General features: G+C 28.3%; 1 long non-coding RNA gene across 2 annotated transcripts; it reads left to right on the forward strand.

The window, feature by feature from the left end:
* The first annotated feature begins 2730 nt into the window (after positions 1-2730).
* On the forward strand, positions 2731-14546 carry LOC114387658. Of its 2 annotated transcripts, XR_003661366.1 has the most exons (6): positions 2731-2972; positions 3215-3277; positions 8387-8865; positions 13216-13297; positions 13706-13768; positions 13864-14546. It is a non-coding gene; the product is annotated as an uncharacterized LOC114387658 (long non-coding RNA). The 2 variants fall into 2 exon arrangements; XR_003661365.1 differs by having other exon boundaries at positions 13216-13768.
* The last annotated feature ends 4310 nt before the right edge of the window (positions 14547-18856 follow it).

Here is an 18856-nt window from a genome sequence, read left to right on the forward strand (position 1 = left end):
AAACCATGTTTTATGTTAATTTAACCATGTTTTATTTAAACCTGGTTTTAATTAAATTCATGCACTATTAAGTTTTCTCAAATTTAAAATCAGTTTTTGAATCTAAAGGATCTACCTTAGCCAAAATTAATACCAACTAGTAGAAAAGTAAACGTAACTCGTCCCAACCTACTTAATGTAGCATATTCATACGTTTATCCAGAGTTTTTAAGCTACTTAATGTAACTTGCATTCATAAATTACTTTTAAGGTCTTACTATAATAAATGTACTGAAAATATATTTAATGTATTAAATATTTATTGATTATTTTCTACTTTTATTACCTTAATAAATACCTTAGAAACATTCGATCGTTGTCGTTTTCCTTATTTTTATTAGCAGGTTATATTGACACTTTCAGTTTTAATGGAAATAATTTATTTTTTTCATGAATTAAAATGACAAGAAGGGATAAAATCCTAAATTTTGTCACCCAGGGCATCAGTTGAAACAAACATTTAGATTTTCAAGCTCGTGCCTATAAAGAAACTGAGAAATTTCTTTAGAATACTCAATCATTTTTGTTAACCAACAGCAGTAATCTTATTACGTTAGCAACTCCACCATCCATTGAAACAAATATCAGTAGTAGTACTCTGTGTATTTTTGCGAAACTATATTTATTATGATAAATTAATCAATGTAATTACTTTTATTTGTTTTAGTAAATTAGTTAATTATTTTTATATAGGACCGAAAGTAATATTAAGATGAAAAAAAAAAAAACTCATCTAACTAAATATGCGAGAAAGGATGATAACAATCATGATTACTGTTCAAGGGTCGATTAGAACTCCATCAAATTATATGATATATTCATTTTTTTTATCCAAAACTTTTAAGATACTTAAGTTAACTTGGATTGATAAATTACTGTCTTACTAATAATGTACTAAAATAATTTATTAAAAATTTAATACAGAGTATTAAGTTTTGTTAGTTATTTAAATGTATAAAATATGCTTGTATTTTTTAATATATTAAATATCTTTTTATTGATTATTTTATACTTTTATTACCTTAATAAGTATCTCAAAAACTTTCATCATCGTTTTCCTTATTTTCAATTGCAAGTTTGCAACTTATATTAACACGTTTCTATGTTTTGCGTTTTAATAGAATACATTGAATTAATTTTACTATTGTTATGTAGCATCTTCCACCAAACATTTAAGCAAAAAAAAAAACTCTTGCTCTCATTATTTTGGTTAAAAAAAAATAGGGACGTTTACTTGCATTTTGTTTTTGTTTCACTTTTTAATTAGAAAACTGTCATTATTTTTATCATGTTTTTTTGTTTTCAAAGATTCGTAAAGAAAACTAGAAAAAAAAATAGAAATAATTTGTTTACTGTGTATCCTATGCAAATATTTGAAAATAGGAAATAAAATAATTGGTACGGACACTATAATAATCTCTAATACTCATAACATCATATTTTCTTCTAAAATGATTGATTGTTGTCATGCATTAATGAAAAATTCTTCAACGTGTGTTTTGGTCTTATTTATATATATATATTTTTTTTTTTTTTTAAATTTCTCAAAAGATCACTATCATATAATTACTCAAAGTCACATGCGTTTAATCATACAATTTTTAAGTGATAAATTATTAAAAAATAAATACATTTAATTGGTATGAATAACATTAATTAATTCTTTTAAATCATCTTAAAGATATAATCTCATATTTACACAATTTTTTTATTTCTCTCATCTTTGGATGTGTATTTAATTCATTTTATATATCTCCCAAGATTATATAAGATATATTTATTTCTTTTTGTAACCACTTCTAGTTTATTAACTCAATAGTCTTACAATTGTCTCTCCAAATAATATTTTATTGATCATTAATGATTACAATTTAATAATAAAATAGTCACACAAATCTAATAACATTATAAAATTGCTATACTTTTTATCCATTCATTAAATAAACTAAATCAAAATTTAAGTTGTTTGGTGAATTAAATCATCACCTATTTATTTGTATATCCAAAGATATAATTGATAATTTATCCTAAAAGATGTTTTAAAACCAACGCAGCCGTTACAATGAGTGTGACATGACGATAGAAACAAATAATGTACATGATAGATAATTTTCAAAAAGTAAGTGAACTTAACACACTAATCATAATTATTAAACTCTCGAGTTAACTTGTTACGAGTCCACTTGTCCTCTCTGAGTTGACTCTTGAGTAAATTCTTTTTTTAGTAGACTCTGAACAAACTCTATAAACTTTGAGTAAACTCGGTAGACTCTCGAGTTTACCACTGAGTCAACGAGTTAGCAAATTAAAAAAATTAGACCAAAATGTAAGTCATTTTTTATTGTTTATTGTGTTCAGCATTCAACGTATCTTCATTTAGTATGTTATTCTCAAATACAAAATTTTACCTTTAATAATATCAAATTATTGTTCTCTAATAACATCAAACTCTCAATCAGAATGATCTATCATCTAGTAGTGATGTATTATTACTAGATTTGATTATTTAAATATTTTGAACTTTATAATTTATATTTTATTATATTATTAAAATATTTAATTAATATGTTATTTATAGATATTTTATTATTATTTCTATAGAAAATAAATTAGTCTACAAGTTGAGTTTACCATCCGTCTATAAAACTGTCATGTGTTTGGATAAATAAAAGAAAAGGAAAAAGAGTTTCTGTTTTGCCTAGACGGACGATAAGGAGTGCAGTCCAGCATGACATCCATATCCAACAAAAGGGGAAGTAAAAGGTTAGAGAGTTGTACGGATATGTGATCACTGATAAAGGTCAATGCGTCTTCCTCACACAAACCGACTTTTCCCTTTACTGCCAACACTCTTCTTGTTCTTCTAGTGTTGACTGATCACACACCCCATCAGCTTCTGTTCCACTTTCACTGCCCGCCTTCATGATATCAAGGTTGGTTTCAGATCCCTCTTTCACCCTGCCACACCACTTAAGCCCTTCTTCTGCTATTGCAAGGATTCTCACTTTCTCTCTCATGTTTTTTTTTCTTCCTTTTTTTGTGATCATATCATCTAGAAACTATAAGATTGTTTATATTTTTCTCTCTTTTGTGTAAAATTTCTATTTTTGATTATTTTGTTTATGGAATAAATGACTAATGAAAAATACATGGAGGGTGTGGATGATTACTTTAGGAGGAAGAGAGGACTGGTGGAGATTTCAACCCTTCTTGATGCTGGCAACCTCGACTCAGGAAGGTTACTCTCTCTTTCTTCCTCCCTTTATTCCATATTCTTAAATCGTAATTAAGTTTAACAAAATCATGAAACTTTTAGTATTTTACCTTTTCCTCCATCTTTCTTTGTTATTGGTTTCATATCATTTATTATGCTTCTTTTGCATTTGCAAGAGTGTTCCACTTTTGAGACAGGGATAAGTGAGTGAGCTTTTTCCCGTGACACCACTTTAACTTTAAGCTCTGTATTCTAAAAACGTGCTGCTCTGCTGCATCTCAATGTGGATGTGCACATTTGAGATTATCCTTTCATTTCCATAAACAACAACAACAATAATAATCTAATATAGAAAATGAAACCCTAAATCTTTATCCTGTACCTGGCTTAGTTGCTGTATGCCTTCGGATAATTACTTCCACATCGGGCACCTTTTTCCTATAGGAAATGTATAACTATAAAACAGAGTTAGTGCATGTTTGTGTTATGGTGGGTGGTTACTCTATGTAATTTTGTCAAATCATTCTCTTTGTTATTTTTTCGTTAAAGTGCATTAGCATTTGTGTTATTAAGGTTTCAACGGGAAAGCAAACATATTGCCTACATATATTGAAGAAAAGTTAGGTTGTAATATAAGGAATTCGTCCAGCTATAATTCAGTGTTTTAAAGCTTAATAATTCAAATTTAAAATTATTAAATTGTATAATGTGATGTAATACACACACGAAAACTCTAAGAAATATGCTTTGAATTTTGATAAATAGAAGAAGAGTTGTTGACTATTGAATCAAACATGAGTTGACTTATAGTTCATGGAAGTTTTTGATTTTTGCAAAGAAATTATAAATTTTCACATTTTTTTACATAAATCCAAACAAGACTTTTAATATTTTATAATTTTTAAAATTCAATTCCTGCCATTTACAAGATTTTAAATGATTTGTTTTTACGGAAAAAAAAAGCTACAACAAACAAAACCAACCATATTGGAGTTAAAAAAAAACTATATTAACATTGCCACGTGACCAAAATAAGTCATGTGAAACAGTAAAAAGGTTCATGTTCATTAGTAACAAGGTTGGTTGATCTTGTTTGGAAGGGGAGGGGGCAGTGATTGTTGGATTTCTCCTCCTTCCATGGGTCTATGTACATGAATTCAGGTCAAGCTTCCGCTGCTGGGGCTCTTCGAAATTATTGTGGCAATGTTCTGTTATCTTATGGGCTTGTGGGGTAGCTCATGCTGAGCTTTGGGCCATCTAACTGGGCTTCCATTACTTAGCGACGTGGATTTAAGGAGCTGATGATTTCATTTGCTTTCCATAGGCTGTGAGCATGCCTGAAAATCTGTTATAAAATTAAGTTTGGAATAAAAGTTATTTTGTCAACGGATTAAAATTCATGTTTTTGTGTTCATTTTAGTTTTATCTATTGAATCTATATTAGAATGTGTTATAGTATTTTCAACTGTAAAACTGCAAACTAAACTTGCACTATATAAATTCTCATTCGAGCTTATGCATTGGTACAAAATATTACTTCTTTCAAGAGATTTTTTTTTTTTTTGTGAAGCTCTTCTTTCAAGAGATTAAGAGTAAGGTTTTTGTGGGTGTGCATACCTTGAGTTTTATTGCAGTTGTCAATTTCGGTCATTCTTTAGAGAGACAAATTAGAACTTGAGGTTGTTTCTTGTTTTGACATATACTTCTTCTACCGAGTTTTATTGCAGTTTTTAATCTTTTCTTGGAGTTTTCTCTTTTTATTCCATAAAGTTTTTATTTTTAGAAACAATACAAAAAGTTGTGCCTACTATCCTCTTTTTATTACTATTGGGTAGAAGATAGTTTTTTTTTTTTAACAGATCTTGAATGTAATTGGTTTTGGTTTCTAAGGGAAGGTACCCCTTGTACCTATTATCCTCTATCTTAATGAAAATTCATTGTTTATAAAAAAAATACAAAAAGTTGTGCAATGATAAAATTAAAGCAATTTATTTTCATAGAGCTAAAATCGGCTTTAAACTTGTTCATTATATAGAAGTTTAAATTATTGTTGAAGCAAGACTACTCATTGTACTGGACTAACTGATTTGGGGTCAGATTTTTTTATTTTTTATTTTTTTCTTGGAGCAATATTTTACAAAATATGAGTTGGAATCTTGAATCTAGATTTGAATTTTTTTTAAAACAAGTTCTCTTTTCCCATAAACATTTAAGTTTAAAACCAGTAATCTAAAACAAATAAAAATTAAGCTAGACACACAAATTTTAACTCGTACTTAAATTAATTCATTCTAACCAAAGTCAACCCAAATTACAACACTACTTAAGGTCCAACCAAACCTTATAGGCAATATATGAATCAAAAGCTCTACTAGTTGCACAAAAAGGTCAAAAACCCAAATGTCCTCCCAACTTTGATAAGGGCAATAATACAATTTGTCAATCTTAAGAAAATATTAAATGGCTTCTCGTTACTGTATAAAGGGGCTGGCGACACCATAAAGTATTTTTTTATACGCGTCCGTTCAAACACTAGTCTCATATGAACCTAAGCTCTCCAAATATATCCGGAGGATAAAACGAACGAAATGGATGATTGATATAAAAAATTCTAATATTTTCTTTGCATGTTTCGACCATAGGGTATATGACTAAATTTTCACAATATATTAACAGGGGAGGTTTACATCTAGGGTTCGTGTTCCCTTCCATGATTGACATTTATAGAGGAAAATTTTGTTTTATTGCCATTGTGCAATTATGTTGTTTAGGTGGACAAGAGGCTACATACAAGGAGAATATGTTCATTAGGTTAAGAACATGTTTGGTTTGTAAATGAAAATATTGGAATACATATTTCAAAATACAAATTTAAAGGATAAAAATAAAATAAACATAAAAATAAAAATCGTAATTACCGATCCGTTGACAAAATTATTTTTGTCCCAAAACGTAATTTTATAACAGATTTCAAACATGCCCTAAGGTGTGGGCTCAATATTTTGGTGTTTAGGTGATTGAGAAAATCTTATTTGACGTTCGGATATGATATAATTGATACTCTTCTTGATTTTATTTCTAGAGTTTTCCTTTAGGCTGTTTCCGGTTGGATAGACAGGAATAAAAAGAAGATGTAAATGAAGTGGTGGAGGTTGGTATAAGAGAGGAAAATTACAAGCTGTAGACTCAGCATAAAATCTCCTTCTCTCCCGTTGCAGTAAAATGAATTTTTAAGGTAAAAAATCAATTTTTTAGAAAAAAATAATTTTTGGGTACAAAAAACCAATTTTCTAGACAATAATATTTATTTTCTTTGACATAAAAAAAATTATTTTTCACCTAATTCTCTTAAATGAAATAACACAGCATATCATTTTTTCTACTCTATTTTTTTTTTTAAATTATCTATCTTCTATTTTCATCTATTCAATCTCTTCTCTAAATCAAAGACACCTTTAAAAAACAAACAGACCCGCATCCATGAAGCACGATCGAATTCAAAACTCTGGCACATGTCAGTCATAAGCATGCACACAAGATGGCTAGCTTTCTAGCCCACACACTTGCATAACTTCCTATTAGGGAAATAATCTATTTCCTTTTAATTTGTTTTCTTTAAAGAAAAAATCTTCTTTGGTTTTCTTGTCTGTACTAATAACAAAGGAAATAATCTAATTTTGTTTCTACGTTTTTTTTTTCATTTTTACTCTTAATAACTGCATAAATTAACACTGAAATAACTGTAGTTATTATAAAAAAATCTCCTTAATTATGAAAATTATTTAAACCCTTAATCTAATTTTATTTTTATTTTTAAATGTAGATAAACAGGGAGTACTTGTTTTTCATTTATTCACCATTTTTTCCACACAAAAAAACCGTTTTGGTTATTAATATAATAATGCTAATTTTTTTGTGTATAATAATTTTAGTTTATTAATAAATAAAATATATTTATATTGTCATCCAATTATCTATCTTGTAAATTTTTTAATTTTATAATAATTATCCTAAAAATCATATAAAAATTATTTCTTTTTGGTTTTAATTAGAGTAAAAACTTTTATATTTACATTTGACGCTCCATACCTGTTAAATTCTAATTTATTTGCAACGCATTTTTTTCTAGTATAATTTTGTAGATTAGTTTTTACAGACAATAATTTGTTTAAAGTGACATTTATTAATAAAATGTTAATTAAATATGAAAATAAATAATTTGCTGCGAAAACCAAAAATTTTAATTTCCTCTTATGAACACTTTTTACCACTGCTAAGACACATTTTATCAAAAGCTAAGACAAATATTGATGCATGATGATTGGGTTTTTTTAACTTGAATTTTCAGTTCATTGTATATTTTTAATTTATTTAATTCAATTTCCAATTTATTATGCATGCAAAAATATATTATATGAGTTATTCTTATTGTTTTTCATTTTTTATGTATGTAATTGTACGTTTTTTATTCCGTAGAATATTTTTTTTGTCAAATTTTATTATCTAAATAAATTTTTAAATAAAAATGAATTACTATTTTTTTAATATTGCAAGGTTTTCATCTAAACAGAAAAGTTTAACATTATTAGATTTACAAGAAATTCGGACTTAAAAAATTACATTAAGATTTTTTTATGACAGTAATTTAATGGTAAATAAATCCTGGAATAAAAAAGATCAAACTAGAAAACAAAAAAGAAAAGAAAGGGGAGACCGGGAAGGTGGCTGTAACCGTGGTAGGGTGCAACATCACAAAGACACAAACAATCTGAAAAAAGTTTATCCAAAAAGAAGAGCTTGGAAAAAAATATGGCCAATCTTTGTCTCTCCTACTGACAAACTTAAATTTTCTCCAAATGTTGGTCTCTCCCACTTTCCTGGAAGAGAAATCTATGACATATGAATGGACGAGGATTGGTATGTTTTGGAAAGGTTTCAACTCTCTTTTTTATTCTTGGTTTCTTTCCAAGGTTATGGATTGAAGAGAATAATTAAGAAAACCTCTTTCAATTTTTCCGCATCTTCTAGATACTAACAATCTTATATGTTCTTTCTCAAGAATATTCTATTTTTCCCTCTATTTAACTATAAGTTAGTCTTTGTGCCCTGAAAAAAGTTATATTTTGTTTGTAGGCCATGATGCATATCACCTCCCTCTACAACATAAGTGTAGTTCAGCATCTGGTGTTCTGATTCCGGAAACTATGCATGTTTCTCCTTCAAGGTTTTGATCTCACTATTTCTTTTTCATGACCATAAAAAAAGAAAACAAACCTAGCTTTCTGTAATAATGGTTTAATCTGAGGGTTAAAGTTTGTTATTTCATGGAGAATATTGTAGCATTGTTGTTTACTTCATAGGAAATCTGTAGTTCTCTGGAGATATATTCATGCCTGCATATGATTTTCTCATTGCTCTCCAGAAAAGGAAAAAAAATCCATTTATTTTTCTGTTCTGGAAAATTGCATAATCTAAAAGAAAGAAAGAAGATAGAAAACATTGCAGCTAGGCAGGTGACTCTTTCCGGCCATGAGGAAGGGAGGGCTTTTTAAGAAGATATAGTTGTCAATCTTTTCTGCTGCTCGCAAGCTCTTCGAATACGCTAGCTCAAGGTTTTCTCCTTTCTCTATCTTTTATATATATACATATATATATATATATATATATATATATCATCTTTTTCTTATATATTCACATTAATATGCAATGAATCTTCTTTAGTGTAAGTGTTGCCAATGCCTTGTTCAAGTTTTCATTTTTTTCACTGGTGACTGTAGTAAAATCTTTCTTCCTAGTTACAAATAAGGAATCAAAATAATAGTAGTATTGATATTAAAGGGGAAAAACATTTTGACTCTAGCTAAACAACAATCTATATTAATTTGTGTATATTCATTTTCTGTTCTCTGTTTTTCCTCGCTCAATAACTAAATATGTTTTAACACACTCTCTAAGTTAAAGCTTATTAAGTTTTAAGCTTGTTAAACTCTTTTGTATAATGATAATATGAAAATTAATGTTATTTATATTATTTAGTAAAACATAAGTAAAGAAAGACGCTAACTGCCCTAATCTAGTCATAATTAACTAAAAAGGCAAATATAGGAATATTATTGGAGACATAGGAGAGATGAAAAAATTACAAGGAATATATAAATATCAATTATGTAATATGTAGAAGCTTGCGGATGAGATATATCTAGAAGCTATTAATGTAGAAAATCCTAGAACAAACAATCTACTTACACGGCTAGCAAGGTGTTCTACTTATACATGTACATAGAAGCCACCTTCCACACATTTTTTCCTTTTCCTATTTTTTGCCAACCAATTATCAGTTTGTTTCCCTTCTTTTTCACAATAAAAAATTCACTCAATTTCATTAGGTTGTGTAACAAACTGGCTTTGACCTATAATCTTTCACTTGAAGACTAATTTTAATTTGTCTTCACAACTTGATCAACGCAACAACCTTCTTTGGTTTGTTACTCTAGCAAGCTGACTGAAGTTGAACACAACTTATGATTTATTTTTTAATATGAACACCTCATCATCTAGCAGAGATTTGATGAAATTATAATGAAGAAATGTGCTTTGTTCTAGAATGAAATGTTAAATTCTTTGTCAGATGTATTACACTTTGATTATAACTATGCAAAACAGTCTTCTCCTTGATTAATCCCATCTCCATTAGCAGTCCTTGAAGCCATATAATTTCTTTACTAGCTTTAGTTACTATTACTGATACTTACTCAACCTTTGTAGTGGATAAAGCAAGATAGTTACTATTTAACAAGTGATACTTCAATGATTGACTTCACCTCAAAACTCTACATCTATATATATAGCCTTCTCTTACCAAAGTAAACATTTCTTAGTAATGCCTAGTAGATACTGCAAAGACCACTTCACTAGCTTCCTAGTGAGGTTTACCTGAATATGACGTAAATTTGGCCAATGTGTCCATTTAGACATGGCATACATCAAACTTCCAATGGTTGAAGCATATGGAACCTTACTTTAGTCATGAATTCTCTTAATTTCTTCCTTCGTTTGAGGGAATTGGTCATTGCCAACGGTGTACTGGTTTGCTTGGCATTGCTATGCTAAATTTTTGCAAAACATGATTTGTGCATTCTACTATAGTTAATTGCAAAATACTCCCTCTAGATTCATATATAAGCAAAAATAATTGTATACACATTGATTAAGAAAGTTAGTTGAAATCATTTAATTTTACTAATCTCAAGTAAAAATTAAGGTTATTTTTAATATGTCCTTCATTGAAAATTGATATCATGAATAACATAGAGCTCTTGGAAATAGAGTTGTAATTAAATGAATTGTGTTTTAGGAATGATATCATTAAATAGGAGTGAAATTAGTTAGATATTCTTATATTTGAGTCTAAGATACAAGACAAATTTTTTGTTTATATATGAGTCTAGAGAGAATACCTCTTTGCTTTTCTCTAGTGATTTGTATTCCAAGGATCTTCTTTGCTAAAACTAAGTCCTTCATTTCAAATTCTTTTTTACAATTGTTGCTTCAAACATTTGATATCGTTCATATCTGAACCAACTACTAACGTGTCATCAACATAAAATAGCAAAATGATATAACTAGACTTATATCTCATTAAGAAGCAACAATAATGATTGGCATTGCACTTTTGTAAACCTTCCTTGAGCATGAAGCCATCAAACTTCTTTGCTAAAACTAAGTCCTTCATTTCAAATTCTTTTTGACAATTGTTGCTTCAAGCATTTGATATCGTTCATACATGAACCAACTACTAACATGTCATCAACATAAAATAGCACAATAATATAACTAGACTTATATCTCTTGAAGTAGCAACAATAATGATTGGCATTGCACTTTTGTAAACCTTCCTTGACCATGAAGCCATCAAACTTCTTGTATCATTGTCTCGGGGTTTCGTTTAGGCCATACAAGCTTTTTATTGATCTCCTACAATGTCACCTTCTATGAGTCTATTTCTTGCTTTGGGTCCACACCTCTTATTGTGCCCTTTTCACCTACATCTCCATTGCCTTTGCCTTTTATTTTATTTTTCACTTTCCCACTCCAAAATTGTCTCTTGCTCCTCTAGACACTTCTCTATATTCTCTGCTGGTGTAGCAACATATCAAGCATGTCTTCCTCCACCACCATTTACTAGTGATGGACTTGACTCTTCTTCGAATCCAATTGCTCTGACCCCTCTAGCATTGTCATCTAAGTTTGATCTTGTCGTTGCATTCCAAAAAGTCTCACCCTATATGGAAAAAAGCTATGGTTGATGAGATGTGTGCCTTTTAGATCAATGGTGTGTTTAGTTGCTAAAGCCAACGCACAGATATATGGACTAGAATATGGTGACCCTTCTCCCTTGTGGCAAAAATGAAAAGTCAAACTCTTCTCCATGGTGGTCATTCATCATTGGTCTCTATTAGCTAGACATTAAAAATGCATTTCTTCATTATGATCTCCTCGAAGAGGTTTACATGAAGTAACCTCATGGATTTGTTGGAAGAGCAAGAAGAAATAGAATGTAGTTGACAAATTAAGTGATGATTAAGTAGAATATCGAGCCATGACTTCAATCACTTGTGAACTTGTATGGCTAAGTAGTTGCTCAAAGAATTTAGGTTTACAAATGTCTTTTAGATGATGACACTTATTTGTGATAATCAAGATGCCTTACATATTGTCTCAAATTTAATTACATGAAAGGACCAAACACATTGAGATAGATTGTCATTTCATTAAGGAGAAGATCTTATTTGTAGATATTTTGACAAACTTTGAAAATTTTGATAATCAATTAATTGGCCTATACTTTCACTAGGTCTTTGAGAGGTCCTATGATTGGTTATATATGTAATAGGCTTAGAGGTTACTCTGATGTCGAGTATAGGGAAAAATTATTTTCACAGTTATTACAAAAATTACTCCTTCCGTCCCTAATTATAAGATCCTTTTCAGAAGTCTGTTTGTCCATTTTTATAAGATCTTTTCTAATTTCTAGATGCATTAATTAATTTTTCCCTCAATACCCTTACTTAATTATTCTTTCTCCAAACATTTATAAAAAACAATTAAGTGGATAGAAAGATAAGAAAAAGATAATTTTGAAATCATAGTACAAATAATTAACAAATTTAATGCGATTAACTAAACTAACTATTTTTCTTAAGGAATGTGAATTAGTTGAAAGGTTCTTATATTTCGGGACGGAGGGAGTAGTTAACTTCATTAAATGTGTCAATTCCAATTAAGAATAAACTTTTTTTTTCCAAATTATCCTTCATTGAAATTTGATATCAAGCATTAAAAAAAGTCTTTGAAAGTAAACCTCACATTAAATGAAGAGTTTTTTGAAGAAAATCTCATAAAATAAAATTAATTGAGATTTGTTTATATTTGAGACTAAGAAATCAGAATTTTTTGTTACTTATATTTGAGATCAAGAGAGTATGATTTATATGCTCCACCTTGATGGGAGTTTTAGATCCATTAATATTGGGTCAATAAGCCCAAACCTATTTAGGTTCTTTTATGTATTCTCTTTGTATCTTTCTAATAAAATCTAATTTTCTCTTTTAACTAATTCAACAAAAAATAAGTCATTTTTCAACTTAAAAGGTGGAAATGTGTAACTGTTGTCATTTTGTAGTAAGGAAGGCTAGTAATACACTTTTTCTGATACATTCTATTATGTGGTTAAATTTTATTAAAAATTATTAATAAAAAATGTGGTTTATTGAATAAAGAGTTAAACTCACACAATTGGGTGATTTCTAATAAATTTCATCCAATAACATAACGTGTTGCTGACATTTCTTTTAGGTAAGTATTGATTATGTTCTAATCCTTCTTATATAATCATCTTGCATGAGTTTAATATTGAATAAACAAAATGAATCTCTTTTGTCTTGTTTTCTTGCTGTTTTTAGTTGTACAGCAGGAAAGTTGAAAGGTACGTACTATCTTCATACAAGGACTGACAAATTACAACTCCCATCTGTAGAGCTGCAGGTAAGATCCTCTTTCCAAGTTTCTCAAATAAAGAAATATAATAGTAACATGACTCTTCTTCATAGCTAGAGGAGTTACTGAATTAGCCATGCGAAGCATTTTTGGAATGTAGTTTGTCAAAATGTAGGATTGCATGAAATTATGAATTGATCAATAGTAAGACGCTTATAACATTTCATTAGTAGCAATTACTGAAGCAAAGTACATGTTACCTACTATTCACGCCTGACTGTATCTATACAATATTCGAATACAATACCATAATCCTTTGCATCCAGGGATGCAGAAGTAAATGAATATTTGCTTCAAGTGCCAATATTATAAACAAAGTTATTTTAATTAATAGATTTTTCTTTGACATTTCTTAACCACCAAGTTCAAAATTCATGAATGCAAATTTATCTATAGCCTGACAACGACACCTACGACTATGTTGTGATTCACAATGGCAGACAAGACTTGTGAGCTGAGGTACATATACGCTGTGTGCACACTTTGTACTTTATCCCTATGATGCATTAACCTACCTTTTTGTTTACTTCTGAAACATTGTTTTGCCTTGGCAGGAAGTTGAATGGGGAAGAGCTGCTAGGATTAAAAATTCGGGAATTACAAAAGCTAGAGAAACTAATAAGGAAAGGTTTGTTCTGTACCTTTCTATTCTCATTATTCATTATTCATTATGTATTTGTAAATTTAATATTGTTGGAGTATAAGTGTGATGAAGTTCCATATTGAATATGGAACCAACAAATTGAACAATATATTATTGACAAAGACTATTGTATACCTAAAGACAAAATTTGATATGAGATCGAATGAACACATTAACATATATATTAGGGCTTGTATATCAAAAGACAAAGTTTAGGTATAGACTTACGCATTTTAGATATTATTTTTTGAATCGTACAATAATGGTCAGCATTCTAAGGTACTACACCTAGCATTGCCCTATACCGAATCTTTGAGGGTTTTGATTAGATGTGATGTTTAGTCTGTTTGTGTGCTTTGTTTTTGGCCAGTTGAAGGAGATCTCCTTGGTCAATGTTTATTGGAATGATGTTCACACTTTGTGAAAATCATTGAATATTGCTCTTAATAGGTGGCATACATTTGTATTTCAGAATGAAAGAATTGTGTAAAGGATATCGCAACACTCAAGAAAAAGGTCTCTTTGGTTCATTTTCTATTTTCATTTTTAATTACAAAACCACGTCTTGTTTTTAATTTGTTTTCTGTTTTTAAAGATTTGTATAGGAAAAAAAAAGGAGCCAAGTTATTTTCAACATTTTGGGTACAAATATTTAAAACAGAAAATAAATTCAAAATAAGATGACGATTTTAATTTGTAGTTATAAAAGTGAAAACAGAAAAGAGTTTTTTTTCTTCAAAAACATGCCTTATTGTTTGCTTACAAAGAAGAAATATTGATATTTCATCTACTGTCGTAATAATTCTACGAGACTACCACACCCCAAGAAGTGCTGATTCATTTATACCAATCAATCTAGTCTCACAGTCTTCCTCAGAACTCTTGCAATGTCCAAAATTATTCTTCATGCAGGGAGTTGAACTAACGCAAGACAACCAACAACTGAAACGGGTAACTGGTTTTAAAAATTTATATCATTTATACTTTTTTTTTAACTATCGAATCAGATCACTAATGTGTGTTGATTTTATATACAAAGTCTTGCAAACGATCAAGGGCAGTCATCTGAGTCATCTCTTCCTGGGGTTAGTTTCTTGAATTTATGTAACTCTGCATTTCTTAAATACAAAATTTGAATCACTTGAAGCTGTTGAAAATCTTACCATATAGATTATAATTCTAAAATAGGTATATGGAGCAAAATGTTGTTGACAGCCACCACAAAATGAACATAAATGTTATTAGGTTTCCGGTCTGTCATAAAACGCATTCTAGGTTCCTTCATGTTTTTACTATTTAAAACTTATTAAATCAAGATCTCGGATTGAAAAAAATATTATAATGGAGAGAAGAAATTTTATTATAAATGAATAGTCAAGTTTTTTATTAGTGAAAATTACAGTTTACACCAATATCCTAATGAAAAAAAGGACATGTTTTCAAAAGTCAACTTAGATTGTCTGTTGATTTTCATGAGATGTGTCAACTTAATTGAGATTTCTTCCCCTAAATCATTTGCAATATTCAGTCATTTTGATTAAAAAAAAAATATTTTATTACTTGTCTGTTTGATAAGGGTACACAAATCTTACATACAACTAGAAGACAATAAATGCAAACATCTTCCATAAAGTCTCATCAGATAGAAGGCTGAAGCTAACATGCTCATGAAATCTTTTTGTATGGAAATGAATGTTCTGGGAAACACAAGTGTGTAATAAATGTTCGCGGAGGAGAATGTGGGCCTGTAATAGATCTAACAATGATAATCCCTGCAGGATATAGTTTTTTTCCACTAATAGTAATTTTCTTTTAAAAGCAATTAAAATTAAATTAGTGCATATTTTTAAAAAAATTACAAACATGGGATGGTACGATCTCCATTTTCTTTATGCCAACAATTTGTTGCGGTTAAAGCGGGAGATTGCGGCTATCTACAACCCCCGGAATTGCTACTATAAAGTATAGACCACAAAATATTACAAGAGCATCTCAAGACTACAATGTGAGCTGTTTTAAAAAAAAAAAAAAGCATTATGGGTGAGTGAATGTAGTTTTGAGTCACTTAAAATGGAAGAGTTTTTATATAAACAATTATCGTTCATGAATTATTTAATTTTATATTATATATAAGAAAAAAATATAATATTTGTGATTAAGCAATTTGTTAATAAAAATATTTATTAAAAAAATAATTAAATTGCTTAAATTAAGGTGACATAAATTGTATTCCTTATTATATCCATATGAGAAATGCTCTTACATAAAATAAAGAGTTGCTAAAGCTCTTAAATCTAACAGCCCAATGCATAAATTAAGTGTTTGAGATGCTCTAAAGTTCCTTGCATGCCATTGATATAACTGTCACAGTCGCACACAAATTCACTTGGATTATTCTTTTGAATTTAAATTCAGGTTAATTGTTTAACAATTAGTAATAAATGAAAATTATTTTAAAATATAAACTTAAGGACTGATATTTAAAATAATTAACCTGATTTTGCTGTCATTTATATCATATATTTTTGCAATTATAAACAATTATTATTATAATTCAATAATAGGAAAGAATTTTATATTTGAATACATTACATGAATAGTTGTTTTCAAATTATCTATATAATTTAAAGAGTTTAATTAAAATTTATTAACTATGTAAAAAAAATTGAACCATAGGTTGTCATAATAAGATTATTAATTTTTGTAATAATTACTTAAAAATCATTTTTAGGATGATTACTAATTGGTTGACAGTAGAAAAAATTTTATACTAACAATATATCAAAATTAACACATGATTTAAATTGTATAAAAGAACATTTTTATAGTAAAAATTATAAAGCGTACAAAGTTATTTGTAATACTTAATTTAATTTTATTTGAAATAATTAATTTTTAAGGACAAATAAAAAAAACCAACAGATACATTATTGTTTTTAATTATAAACTCTAAAAAAATTATGTTGGAAAAGTTATTTCCTTTGATAAAAAAAAATTAGTAAAGAATATAAGAAAAAAAATTAATCGATTGCTAAAAGAAAATAAGCAGTGCTCCGACAACTTTTTCCTACCCCAACCATTTCTTTTCAAACTAGTTAATATATTATCTGTACATTGTACTTATAAGTGAAAATTGGTTCAATTGAATTAACTTATGGCGTGTTTGCAAAAAAACGTTATGACATGTTAGGTTTTTTTTTGAAACATGTTAGATTGTTAATAAGTGTATTTGTGATGAAGTTTTAAACCAACGTTTGTAAACATACATTTGAAAGTCAAAGATTTTAATTATTAAGTGTATGTTTTGGATATACATTATAAATAGAGATGATAATGACAAAATGAAATTTACAAAAGCATCTCCATCCTTTCTATACATTTAATTTAAAGGTGAATCATTGGATTTGATTTTGAAATTCATGCACACACAGCAGCAAGTTAATAGGAAAATCAAACATGCTCTAAAACACTTGAAATTAAAACGTGTTTTTCTTGTGAAATCTTCAAAAGTGATGGTATTTCCAATATCATGTTAAGTATTGTCGCCATAAATACTTGTCTACCATTAGCAAATTGAGTAGATGAAAAAAAGTTAATCAAATAGGTCCCATGGAAGCGTCGCAGACTAAGACAACACGCACACGCTAGCTCACAAAATACACACCATTGCTTCCTGTTCCTAGCTAGGTGGGACCAAGCAGAGTAATGGTTTTTCATTTACGGTTTAAATTCCATAAATAATTTTTCTTTTGAGATAAAATATTTAACAATATTTAAAAATATGTTTTTTTGTCATTATGGTATATAGTGATTGAAGTAGTAACTTGTTATGTAAAATTTATTTTTTATAATTTTAATTTTGCATATTTTAGAAAGGTGACTATCTATTAACCAACTTGTTTGACTCATAAACCATTAACAATTGAGGTCGGCTAGTAAAATTTCAATCCACTGGTTAATCTGGTCAACTCAATCCTAAAATGTGTTAATGCGTTAACAAAACATTAAAAAAAAAAAAAATTCGAACAATGAGTTGACCCAACCCAATTCGGGCCAATAAAATTTTGTACTAGGCTAAGTGAAAATAAGCTTCATTTTAAAATTTTAAAATCTAGACCAACCCATGCATTAAGCTGGTTTGACTCAAATCAACTATCAAACTAAACATATTTTGACACCTTGAATTTAAACTTATTTATTATCATTTTATCTTATCCCTAAGGAGGGTGACGATAGGAATAACATATACTACTATACTTTAACTTATTATATTTCATATAATTAACGACTCATTTACTAACTATAATAGGAAGAAATATTTTCTACTTCATTCTGTTGTCCCAATAAAATATTATTTCCTTAGCGTTTTTGTTATTAGTCTAATGTAATTTTTATATTGTGAAAGGAGCTAAATTAAATTACATGGTAAGATAATACATATGTCTCTGTAACATATTATAACACATGTATATAATATTATATACGTATAATATATACAAATGTATTCAAGATATTTTTTAATACATATCTATAAAACTCTGACATATAAATTAAAATATATTATTAATTAAAAGTTAACAATTGTAAAATTAAATAAATACTATTCATTTTTAAAAAAATATATTCAAGAATAATATCAATGACAAAAACTTATATTATTCGTCATGTTTATATATGTTTCTTTATGATTTATTATAATTTTTTTAATGTTAATTATGTCATTGATTTTTTAGTTAATTTATATATTTTATATCTTATCATGATATTATCTAATTAATCTCAAACATAAAAAAATAAAATAGCATATGAATTATCTCTAAATTTATCTAGTGTACATTAAATATTAAATAATTTTTTTTATCATATTCTTGATTTTTAACTAATTTTTATATCTATCTTATTTT

The sequence above is a fragment of the Glycine soja genome, chromosome 15 (genome assembly GCF_004193775.1).
Source record: "Glycine soja cultivar W05 chromosome 15, ASM419377v2, whole genome shotgun sequence".
Lineage (NCBI taxonomy): Eukaryota > Viridiplantae > Streptophyta > Magnoliopsida > Fabales > Fabaceae > Glycine > Glycine soja.